Source organism: Balaenoptera acutorostrata, chromosome 11 (genome assembly GCF_949987535.1).
Source record: "Balaenoptera acutorostrata chromosome 11, mBalAcu1.1, whole genome shotgun sequence".
NCBI lineage: Eukaryota > Metazoa > Chordata > Mammalia > Artiodactyla > Balaenopteridae > Balaenoptera > Balaenoptera acutorostrata.
Window position 1 is genome coordinate 17735334 of NC_080074.1, and position 13188 is coordinate 17748521.

The following is a 13188-nucleotide window of genomic DNA, read 5'->3' on the forward strand; positions in this document are numbered from 1 at the left end:
TTGTTCACTATTTGAAAATCAATATAATTCACCATATTAACAGGCTAAAGAAGAAAATCACATGACCACGTCAAATGTTACAGAAAAAGCATTTGACAAAATTCAACACCCATTCATGATAAAAAAAACTCAAATAAATAGGAATAGAGTGGAACTTCCTCAACATTATACTTAATTTAATGATGAAATACCAAATGTGGTTTTCCCCTAAGATCAGGTACAAGACAAGGATGTCCACACTCATTACCTTTATTCAACATAGTGCAATAAGTCAAGAAAAGGAAATAAAAGACATACAGATTGGAAAGGATGAAATAAAACTGTTCCTATTTGTAGATGACATGATTGTCTACTTAGAAAATCCCAAGGAATCTACCAAAACAAAAACAAAAACAAAAACTCCAAGAACTGATAAATGAGTTCAGTAAGGCCCAGGATACACAATACATACAAAAAATAAATTTTATTTCTAGCAATGAGTATGTGGACATTGAAATTAAAAATACAATAACATTTACTCAAAAAACAAACACCTAGATGTAAATCTTACAAAACACATACAGGATTTGTATGCTGAAAGCTACAAAACACTGATGAAAGTAATCAAGGAAGATCTAAATAAATGGAGAGACTTGCCATATTCATGGCTTAGAAGACGCAACATAATAAAGACGTCAGTTCTCCCCAAACTGATACACATGTTTAACAGAACTCTAAAAATCTCCACAAGATTTTTTAATAGAATAAATAATATTAAAATGTATACGCAAAGGGAAAGAAAATAGAATTTTCTTTTTAAAAATCAAAACAAAGTGGAAAGTATCAGTCTACTTGATTCCAAGCTTATTAAAATGACCACAGTAATCAAGACTGTGGTATTTGGTGGAGGGATAGACACGCTTAAACTTGACACCAAAAGCATGATCCATAAAATGAAAAATGGATAAATTGGACTTTATCAAATAAAAATTTTGTTCTGTGAATGACCTTGTTGAAAGGATGAAAAGCCAAGTTACAGACAGAAAAATTATTTGCAAACCACACATCTGGCAAAAGGCTAGAATAAAGAACTCTCAAAAACTCAACATTTTAACAAAAACAGCTCAGTTAGAAAATTGGCAAAAAAAAAAAAAGCATAGAGACGTTTCACAGAAGAATATGTACAGATGGCAAATAAACTTGAAAAGATACTTAGTATCTTTAGCCATTAGAGGAACGCAAATGAAAACCACAATGAAATTTCACTGTGTACCTATCAGAATGATTATAATAAAAAATAGTGGTAGTATCAAATGCTGTTGAGCATGTAGAGAAATGGTATCACTCATATATTGATGTTGGGAATTTAAAATGATACAGCCACTCTGGAAAACACTTTGACAGTTTCTTTAAAAAAAATAAAACCTAAACATTAACTATCATACAACCTAGGAATTGCATTCCTGGGCATTTATTCCAGAGAATGAAGACTTATGCTAACACAACTCCTGTACGTGAATGTTTACAGCAGCCTTATTCATAATAGCCAAGAACTGGGATACACCCCAGAAGTCCTTCAACAGTCAAATGGTTTAACAAACTCTGGTAAATCCATATGATGGAATACTACTCAGCAACAAAAAGGAATGAACTGTTGACACATGCAACAATCTAGATGAATCTCCAGAGAATTACGCTGAGTGGAAAAAGCAAATCTCAAAAGGTTATACATATTATATTCATTTATAAAAATTCTTGAATCAACATTTTATGGAAATGGAGAACAGATTAGCAGTTGCCAGGGATTAAGAAGGGGCTGGGAGTGGAGAAAAGTGGACGTGGCTATAAAAGGGCAACAGGAGGAATCCTTGTGGTGATGGAAATGTTCTGTATCTTGACTATATCAATATCAATATCCTGGTTGTGAGATTGTCCTAGAGTTTTGCGAGATATTAGCATTGGGGGAAACTGGATAAAGGATACATGGGATCTCTCTATTATTTTTAATAACCGCATGTGAATCTATAATTATTTCAAAAAGTTTAATGAAAAACATAATGTATGTATCTAGTAAAGCATATTTAAGCTGTATGAAACAATACATAATGGAGAAAGAAGTCTCCTTTTTTTTTTAACATGTTTATTGGAGTATAATTGCTTTACAATGGTGTGTTAGTTTCTGCTTTATAACAAAGTGAATCAGTTATACATATACATATGTTCCCATATCTCTTCCCTCTTGCGTCTCCCTCCCTCCCATCCTCCCTATCCCACTGCTCTAGGTGAGGTGGTCACAAAGCACTGAGCTGATCTCCCTGTGCTATGCAGCTGCTTCCCACTAGCTATCTATTTTACGGTTGGTAGTGTATATATGTCCATGCCACTCTCTCACTTTGTCACAGCTTACCCTTCCCCCTCCCCATATCCTCAAGTCCATTCTCTAGTAGGTCTGTGTCTTTATTCCCATCTTGCCCCTAGGTTCTTCATGACCTTTTTTTTTTTTTTTCTTAGATTCGATATATATGTGTTAGCATACGGTATTTGTTTTTCTCTTTCTGACTTACTTCACTCTGTATGACAGACTCTAGGTCCATCCACCTCACTACAAATAACTCAGTTTTGTTTCTTTTTATGGCTGAGTAATATTCCATTGTATATATGTGCCACATCTTCTTTATCCATTCATGTGTTGATGGACACTTAGGTTGCTTCCATGTCCTGGCTATTGTAAATAGAGCTGCCATGAACATTTTGGTACATGACTCTTTTATTTATTTATTTATTTATTTATTTATTTATTTATTTATGGCTGTGTTGGGTCTTCGTTTCTGTGCAAGGGCTTTCTCTAGTTGCGGCAAGCAGGGGCCACTCTTCATCGCGGTGCGTGGGCCTCTCACTGTCGCAGCCTCTCTTGTTGCGGAGCACAGGCTCCAGACGCGCAGGCTCAGTAATTGTGGCTCACGGGCCTAGTTGCTCCGCGGCATGTGGGATCTTCCCAGACCAGAGCTCAAACCCATGTCCCCTGCATTAGCAGGCAGATTCTCAACCACTGTGCCACCAGGGAAGCCCTACATGACTCTTTTTGAATTATGGTTTTCTCTGGGTATATGCCCAGTAGCAGGATTGCTGTGTCATATGGTAGTTCTATTTGTAGTTTTTTAAGGAACCTCCATACTGCTCTCCATAGTGGCTGTATCAATTTACATTCCCACCAGCAGTGCAAGAGGATTCCCTTTTCTCCACACCCTCTCCAGCATTTATTGTTTGTTGATTTTGTGATGATGGCCATTCTGACCAGTGTGAGATGATATCTCATTGTAGTTTTGATTTGCATTTCTTTAATGGTTAGTGATGTTGAGCATCCTTTCATGTGTTTGTTGGCAATCTGTATATCTTCTTTGAAGAAATGTCTGTTTAGGTCTTCTGCCCATTTTTGGATTGGGTTGTTTGTTTTTTTGATATTGAGCTGCATGAGCTGCTTGTAAATTTTGGAAATTAATTCTTTGTCAGTTGATTCATTTGCAAATATTTTCTCCCATTCTCAGGGTTGTCTTTTGGTCTTGTTTATGGTTTCCTTTGCTGTGCAAAAGCTTTTAAGCTTCATTAGGTCCCATTTGTTTATTTTTGTTTTTATTTCCATTTCTCTGGGAGGTGGGTCAAAAAGGATCTTGCTGTGATTTATGTCATAGAGTGTTCTGCCTATGTTTTCCTCTAAGAGTTTTATAGTGTCTGGCCTTACATTTAGGATTCATTTTGAGTTTATTTTTGTGTATGGTGTCAGGGAGTGTTCTAATTTCATACTTTTACATGTACCTGTCCAGTTTTCCCAGCACCACTTATTGAAGAGACTGTCTTTTCTCCACTGTATATTCTTGCCTCCTTTATCAAAGATAAGGTGACCATATGTGCATGGGTTTATCTCTGGGCTTTCTGTCCTGTTCCATTGATCTATATTTCTGTTTCTGTGCCAGTACCATACTGTCTTGATTACTGTAGCTTTGTAGTATAGTCTGAAGTCAGGGAGCCTGATTCCTCCAGCTCTATTTTTCTTTCTCAAGCTTGCTTTGGCTATTCGGGGTCTTTTGTGTTTCCATACAAATTGTGAAATTTTTTGTTCTAGTTCTGTGAAAAATGCCAGTGGTAGTTTGATAGGGATTGCATTGAATCTGTAGATTGCTTTGGGTAGCATAGTCATTTTCACAATGTTGATTCTTCCAATCCAAGAACATGGTATATCTCTCCATCTATTTGTATCATCTTTAATTTCTTTCATCAGTGTCTTATAATTTTCTGCATACAGGTCTTTTGTCTCCTTAGGTAGGTTTATTCATAGATATTTTATTCTTTCTGTTGCAGTGGTAAATGGGAGTGTTTTCTTAATTTCACTTTCAGATTTGTCATCATTAGTGTATAGGAATGCTAGAGATTTCTGTGCATTAATTTTTTATCCTGCTACTTTACCAGATTCATTGATTAGCTCTAGTAGTTTTCTAGTAGCATCTTTAGGATTCTCATGTATAGTGTCACGTCATCTGCAAACAGTGACAGCTTTACTTCTTCTTTTCCGATTTGGATTCCTTTTATTTCTTTTTCTACTCTGATTGCTGTGGCTAAAACTTCCAAAACTGTGTTGAATAATAGTGGTGAGAGTGGGCAACCTTGTCTTGTTCCTGATTTTAGTGGAAATGGTTTCAGTTTTTCACCATTGAGGACGATGTTGGCTGTGGGTTTGTCATATATGGCCTTTATTATGTTGAGGAAAGTTCCCTCTATGCCTACTTTCTGCAGGGCTTTTATCATAAATGGGTGTTGAATTTTGTCAAAAGCTTTCTCTGCATCTATTGAGATGATCATATGGTTTTTCTCCTTCAATTTATTAATATGGTGTATCACGTTGATTGATTTGCATATATTGAAGAATCCTTGCATTCCTGGAATAAACCCCACTTGATCATGGTGTATGATCCTTTTAATGTGCTGCTGGATTCTGTTTGCTAGTATCTTGTTGAGGATTTTTGCATCTATGTTCATCAGTGATATTGGCCTGTAGTTTTCTTTCTTTGTGACATCTTTGTCTGGTTTTGGTATCAGGGTGATGATGGCCTCATAGAATGAGTTGGGGAGTGTTCCTCTCTCTGCTATATTTTGGAAGAGTTTGAGAAGGATGGGTGTTAGCTCTTCTCTAAATGTTTGATAGAATTCGCCTGTGAAGCCATCTGGTCCTGGGCTTTTGTTTGTTGGAAGATTTTTAATCACAGTTTCAATTTCAGTGCTTGTGATTGGTCTGTTTATATTTTCTATTTCTTCCTAGTTCAGTCTTGGAAGGTTGTGCATTTCTAAGAATTTGTCCATTTCTTCCAGGTTGTCTATTTTATTGGCATTAGAGTTGCTTGTATCTTCTCATGATCCTTTGTATTTCTGCAGTGTCAGTTGTTACTTCTCCTTTTTCATTTCTAATTCTATTGATTTGAGTCTTCTCCCTTTTTTTCTTGATGAGTCTGGCTAATAGTTTATCAATTTTGTTTATCTTTTCAAAGAACCAGCTTTTAAGTTTTATTGATCTTTGCCATCGTTTCCTTCATTTCTTTTTCCTTTATTTCTGATCTGATCTTTATGATTTCTTTCCTTCTGCTAACTTTGGGGGTTTTTTGTTCTTCTTTCTCTAATTGCTTTAGGTGTAAGGTTAGGTTGTTTATTTGAGATGTTTCTTGTTTCTTAAGGTAGGATTGTATTGCTGTAAACTTCCCTCTTAGAACTGCTTTTGCTGCATCCCATGGGTTTTGGATCGTCGTGTTTTCATTGTCATTTGTTTCTAGGTATTTTTCTATTTCCTCTTTGATTTCTTCAGTGATCTCTTGGTTATTAAGTAGTGTATTGTTTAGCCTCCATGTGCTTGTATTTTTTACAGATTTTTTTCCTGTAATTGATATCTAGTCTCATAGCGTTGTGGTTGGAAAAGATACTTGATACGATTTCAATTTTCTTAAATTGACCAAGGCTTGATTTTTGACCCAAGATATGATCTATCCTGGAGAATGTTCCATGAGCACTAGAGAAGAATGTGTATTCTGTTGTTTTTGAATGGAATGTCCTATAAATATCAATTAAGTCCCTCTTGTTTAATGTATCTTTTAAAGCTTGTGTTTCCTTATTTATTTTCATTTTGGATGATCTGTCCATTGGTGAAAGTGGGGTGTTAAAGTCCCCTACTATGATTGTGTTACTGTCGATTTCCCCTTTTGTGGATGTTAGTATTTGCCTTCTGTATTGAGGTGCTCCTATGTTAGGTGCATAAATATTTACAATTGTTCTATCTTCTTCTGGGATCGATCCCTTGATCATTATGTAGTGTCCTTCTTTGTCTCTTGTAATAGTCTTTATTTTAAAGTCTATTTTGTCTGATATGAGAATTGCTACTCTAGCTTTCTTTTGATTTCCATTTGCATGGAATATCTTTTTCCATCCCCTCACTTTCAGTCTGTATGTGTCCCTAGGTCTGCAGTGGGTCTCTTGTAGACAGCATATATACGGGTCTTGTTTTTGTATCCATTCAGCCAGTCTATGTCTTTTGATTGGAGCATTTAATCCATTTACATTTAAGGTAATTATCAATATGTATGTTCCTATTCCCATTTTCTTAACTGTTTTGGGTTTGTTATTGTAGGTCTTTTCCTTCTTTTGTGTTTCCTGCCTAGAGAAGTTCCTTTAGCATTTGTTGTAAAGCTGGTTTGGTGGTGCTGAATTCTCTTAGCTTTTGCTTGTCTGTAAAGGTTTTAATTTCTCCATCAAATCTGAATGAGATCCTTGCTGGGTAGAGTAATCTTGGTTGTAGGTTTTTCTCCTTCATCACTTTAAATATGTCCTGCCACTCCCTTCTGGCTTGCAGAGTTTCTGCTGAGAGATCAGATGTTAACCTTATGGGGATTCCCTTGTGTGTTATTTGTTGTTTTTCCCTTGCTGCTTTTAATATTTTTTCTTTGTATTTAATTTTTGATAGTTTGATTAATATGTGTCTTGGCATGTTTCTCCTTGGATTTGTCCTGTATGGGACTCTCTGTGCTTACTGGACTTGATTAACTATTTCCTTTCTCATATTAGGGAAGTTTTCAACTATAATCTCTTCAAATATTTTCTCAGTCCCTTTCTTTTTCTCTTCTTCTTCTGGGACCCCTATAATTCGAATGTTGGTGCATTTAATGTTGTCCCAGAGGTCTCTGAGACTGTCCTCAATTCTTTTCATTCTTTTTTCTTTATTCTGCTCTGCAGTAGTTATTTCCACTATTTTATCTTCCAGGTCACTTATCCATTCTTCTGCCTCAGTTATTCTGCTATTGATTCCTTCTAGAGAATTTTTAATTTCATGTATGATGTTGTTCATAATTGTTTGTTTGCTCTTTAATTCTTCTAGGTCCTTGTTAAACGTTTCTTGTATTTTCTCTATTCTATTTCCGAGATTTTGGATCATCTTTACTATCATTATTCTGAATTCTTTTTCAGGTAGACTGCCTATTTCCTCTTCATTTGTTAGGTCTGGTGGGTTTTTACCTTGCTCCTTCATCTGCTGTGTTTTTTTCTGTCTTCTCATTTTGTTTAACTTACTGTGTTTGGGGTCTCCTTTTTGCAGGCTGCAGGTTCTTAGTTCCCGTTGTTTTTGGTGTCTGTCCCCAGTGGCTAAGGTTGGTTCAGTGGGTTGTGTAGGCTTCCTGGTGGAGGGGACTAGTGCCTGTGTTCTGGTGGATGAGGCTGGATCTTTTCTTTCTGGTGGGCAGGTCCATGTCTGGTGGTGTGTTTTGGGGTATCTGTGGCCTTATTATGATTTTAGGCAGCCTCTCTGCTAATGGGTGGGGTTGTGTTCCTGTCTTGCTAGTTGTTTGGCATAGGGTGTCCAGCACTGTAGCTTGCTGGTCATTGAGTGAAGCTGCATCTTGGCGTTGAGATGGAGATCTCTGGGAGATTTTCGCCGTTTGATATTACGTGGAGCTGGGAGGTCTCTTGTAGACCAGTGTCCTAAAGTTGGCTCTCCCACCTCAGAGGCACAGCCCTGATGCCTGGCTGGAGCACCAAGAGCCTTTCATCCACATGGCTCAGAATAAAAGGGAGAAAAAATAGAAAGAAAGAAGACAAAATAAAATAAAATAAGATAAAGTAAAATAAAATAAAGTTATTAAAATAAAAAATAAAAAATAATTTTTAAGAAAAGAGTTTTAAAAAGTAAAAAAACAAAACGGATGGACAGAATCCTAGGACAAATGGTAAAAGCAAAGCTATACAGACAAAATCACACACAGAAGCATACACATACACACTCACAAAAAGAGAAAAAGGGAAAAAAAAAATATATCTTTGCTCCCAAAGTCTACCTCCTCAATTTGGGATGATTCGTTGTCTATTCAGGTATTCCACAGATGCAGGTACATCAAGTGGATTGTGGAGATTTAATCCGTTGCTCCTGAGCCTGCTGGGAGAAATTTCCCTTTCTCTTCTTTGTTCGCCCAGCTCCCAGGGTTTCGCTTTGGATTCGGACCCGCCTCTGCGTGTAGGTCGCCTGAGGGTGTCTGTTCTTCGCTCAGACAGGACAGGGTTAAAGGAGCAGCTGATTCAGGGGCTCTGGCTCACTCAGGCCTGGGGGAGGGAGGGGTACGGAGTGCGGGGCGAGCCTGCGGCGGCCGAGGCCGGCGTGACGTTGCACCAGTCTGAGGCGCGCCATGTGTTCTCCCGGGGAAGTTGTCCCTGGATCACGGGAGCCTGGTGGTGGTGGGCTGCACAGGCTCCTGGGAGGGGAGGTGTGGAGAGTGACCTGTGCTTGCACACAGGCTTCTTGGTGGCGGCAGCAGCAGCCTTAGCGTCTCATGCCCGTCTCTGGGGTCCACGCTGATAGCCACGGCTCGCGCCCGTCCCTGGAGCTCCTTTATGCGGCGCTCTTAATCCCCTCTCCTCGTGCACCAGGAAACAAAGAGGGAAGAAAAAGTCTCTTGTCTCTTCGGCAGGTCCAGACTTTTTCCCGGACTTCCTCCCGTCTAGCTGTGGCGCACTAGCCCCTTCAGGCTGTGTTCACGCCGCCAACTCCAGTCCTCTCCCTGCGATCCGACCTCCGAAGCCCGAGCCTCAGCTCCCAGCCCCGCCCGCCCCGGCGGGTGAGCAGACAAGCCTCTCGGGCTGGTGAGTGCTGGTGGGCACCGCTCCTCTGTGCGGGAATCTCTCCGCTTTGCCCTCCGCACCCTGTGCTGCGCTCTCCTCCGTGGCTCCGAAGCTTCCCCCCTCCGCTACCCACAGTCTCCGCCCGCGAAGGGGCTTCCTAGTGTGTGGAAGCCTTTCCTCCTTCACAGCTCCCTCCCCCTGGTACAGGTCCCGTCCCTATTCTTTTTTTTTTTTAAGTATATTTTCTAACATAATTTTCTAGCTCCATCAGTTTTGCTTTTTAATTTTTATTTATTTATTGATTGATTGATGGCTGTGTTGGGTCTTCGTTTCTGTGCGAGGGCTTTCTCTAGCTGTGGCAAGTGGGGGCCACTTTTCATCGTGGTGCACGGGCCTCTCACCGTCGCGGCCTCTCTTGTTGTGGAGCACAGGCTCCAGACGCGCAGGCTCAGTAGTTGTGGCTCACGGGCCCAGTTGCTCCGCGGCATGTGGGATCTTCCCAGACCAGGGCTTGAACCCGTGTCCCCTGCATTGGCAGGCAGATTCTCAACCACTGAGCCACCAGGGAAGCCCCCCGTCCCTATTCTTTTGTCTCTGTTTTTTCTTTTTTCTTTTGCCCTACCCAGGTACGTGGGTAGTTTCTTGCCTTTTGGGAGGTCTGAGGTCTTCTGCCAGTGTTCAGTGGGTGTTCTATAGGAGCAGTTCCACGTGTAGATGTATTTCTGATGTATTTTTGGAGAGGAAGGTGATCTCCATGTCTTACTCTTCTGCCATCTTGAAGCTCCCAGAAGTCTCCTTTTCTATGTGCCCTTCCCCTAGTCCCTTCTTTAGAATTTACTGGTATTATTTTTTTCTGTCTCCTTCCACTGACATTAAATGCATGTACATTCATATATATATATGCTAATATGTGTGTGTGTATATTCACTAAAAACACAAGCAAAAAAATCCTATAATGCTGCTCTTCTTTTTTTTTTTTAAAGATTTATTGATCGATTGATAGCTATGTTGGGTCTTCATTTCTGTGCTAGGGCTTTCTCTAGTTGCGGCAAGCGGGGGCCACTCTTCATCGCGGTGTGCGGGCCTCTCACTATCGTGGCCTCTCTTGTTGCAGAGCACAGGCTCCAGACGCGCAGACTCAGTAGTTGTGGCTCACGGGCCTAGTTGCTCCATGGCATGTGGGATCTTCCCAGACCAGGGCTCGAACCCATGTCCCCTGCATTAGCAGGCAGATTCTCAACCATTGCGCCACCAGGGAAGCCCCCTGCTCTTCTTAATTTATCTTGGAGCTTCCTTATAGATACACACGGATTTACCAAATTCTTCTCTGGAGAGCTCTATTGTTATGCTGTATTGCAAAGATGTATCATTGTTTTTCTACCAAGTGACCTAATGAAGGAGATTTAAAGTACCTCAAATCTTTTGTGATAATGAACAGTGATGAAGTTGACTCATTATATGTATGTGCTTGAACTCACGTTCAACTTTATTTGTAGGCTAAATTCCTTGAAGTAGAGTTTTGAGTTGAAAATTATGTGCATTTTACATTTGATAGATATTGCTGAATTCCCCCAAAGAAGTTAAACCTTTACGTTCTCACCAATAGTGTAATGGAGTGCTTATTTCCTTATACTCTTACCGACGGAGTATTATCCAACTTTTTGAACTTTACCAATCTCACAGAAGAAAATTGATCACCTTTTAATTTGCATTTTTTAAATTATGAGTGAGGTTGGTCACTGGGTCATATGTCTAAAAGTGAATGGGTTTAATTTTTTAAAACTAAGTTATAATGAGAAACAAATCTTCTCCAGCTCTGGGGTATATAAGTTTTTAAAAAATTGCATAAGCTTCTTTTACCAATTAGTTATTTTTAAACTTTTTCTGTTTATTTTTAAGTTAGGACTCTATGGATGTATTCCTCAACTTGTTTATTCTTTTTTTTAAATTTAATTTTATTTATTTTTCTTTTTTTTTTTAAGTTTCATTTTTGTTTGTCCTTTTGGGCATTAATAGGTTTTTAGGTTTCGAGTATAGGACATATGTAAGCAATCTGACATTATGTTTGAGGTATGGGTGCTTACCTAAGATTCTGGGTATTGACAGACATCTAAAATTAAGTAAGATTAGAAGTTGATTTCCTGTAGGGAGGATTCTTGTGGAGAAGTTTAGCAGTGCATAATAATCTACATAGCCTCAGAGGACATGTCTATATCGTGGCAAAATTTATAAGTAGGTGAAATTTATTTGGGGCACTGGCTGCCTCAACATCCCCTTTCTGAACTTTTTTTTTTTTTTTTCTGGCATTACCTCTTCCTGACAGGAAAATTAACTGATAATATATCTTGGTGTTATAGCTAATAAACCCTCAATATTGTTATTTATTACTATGTACAGGCATGGTCCTGAGCACAACCCTATGAGGTAGGTACACTTATGACCCTATTTTAGATGAATAAAGTAAAGCATAGTTTTGCTCAAGTCATACAGTAAAAGTAGTAGTATCAGAATTGCAACTCAGATAATCTGATTCCAGAGCCCTTTTCTTTGACTAACGTGCTGTACTGTTTCTCACTATTCTCGTATTTCCCAAACTGTGTGTCTGGACACCCCAGGGTTGCTGTGGGGTATGTTAAATTTTTGAGGGAAACACAGTGACATCTCTTGGACACTCTACAGACCACTGACTCGAGGTGGTACAACATATCAGCATTAGATCACACTCCATCTGACATACCTCTGCAAAGCTACATTTTCAGCAGTGCTGGGAAAAAAAGCAAGTGTCACACAAAAATCAATACAGAACAAGAAATGAAGGCGGTAGTTTCCAAATTCCAAGGTTTGAGACGCTGTGCAGTGCCCAACAGATACACACATCCTGTTAGTAAGTACTTGTGGTTACATGACTTAAAAATATGATTTATTCTTTCAATTTATTTGTGTTATTTCTTCAGATGGCTACCAAATTGTTAGGAAATAAATACTTATTAAATTGTTTGGACCTAGCTACTTAGTAGGACTGTTAGATATTTCTTTTGACCTAGGGATGTCATGAAAACATTTCTGAGACACTACAGGTGCTGTGAGCTGAGAAAGTTTGAGAACTTCTGAAAGCCCACCTCTGCAGGTGTAGAGAGAAGAATGCAGAATTTATTGGGCATGAGGTTGGAAATCAATACATGATAGTTCTTATTGTTATATCAATGCTAAGGTGTAAGTGTTTTCATAGTAATTCTCACAGGAGCATTTGATTTGAATTGAACTTGGAAAGGGTGGTAGTAACCCAAAGGAATGCATCCCAACAGATCCAAAGTGGGATGGCAGTGACTGATAGAGAAATTTGGATATTCTGGTGTTTCTAAAATTGTGTAGGTAGGTGTCTTAATATTGTGACCTAGGTAATCCCAAATTATGTCTAATGTGATAAAAACAATACCTATCTCCTAAGTTTGTTGTGAAGATTAAATGATTAAGCCTAGAACAGTGCCTGGCACCAACAAGCAATCAGTGAATGTTGACTGTTGTTAATATTTATTATTATTATTATCTGTTGTTATTCATCATCGTCATCATCACCGTCATCTCTGAAGGATGCATATCCCACTAGCACGGCAGAATTCTTACCTATCATAAAACATGGACAAAATTGTTTGTTAGTTTTTTGACATGTTAAGGAATCTGAGAGGCTACTGGACCCCGAGTGCTGTTTTTAGGTCCATCCTTAATTGACTTGAACCCTGGAGGGATTCCCTTGTCAAACTGTTAAACCAGGTTTTTACCAAAGACTGGTCTGATAAACATTTCCTAAAGCTTCTTTAGGCCCTAGTTCTGCACCTATTTGGAACAGCCTCTAGGGAAACTTTGGGGACAAATTGAAATTTTCTTTCATTTATCCGATGGATTTGTCTTACTTTTCTCACCTGTCTTGGTGTTAGTGACAAGACTGTATTCTTGATTTTTTTTTTGGCATAAATTAATATGCTTAGTCCCTAAAGTCTCCTTTGGGACAATCACCTCTTAATAACACTTGTCAAATAGCATTTTGTGTTATTCAATCATTTGTATGGTCTT

The 13188-nt window shown here is 38.9% G+C and overlaps 1 protein-coding gene across 5 annotated transcripts in view; it reads left to right on the forward strand.

Moving 5' to 3' along the window:
• The window catches only part of SLC41A2 (solute carrier family 41 member 2), a 147849-nt gene that overhangs the window by 35630 nt on the left and 99031 nt on the right, over window positions 1-13188 (forward strand). The window lies entirely within an intron of this gene.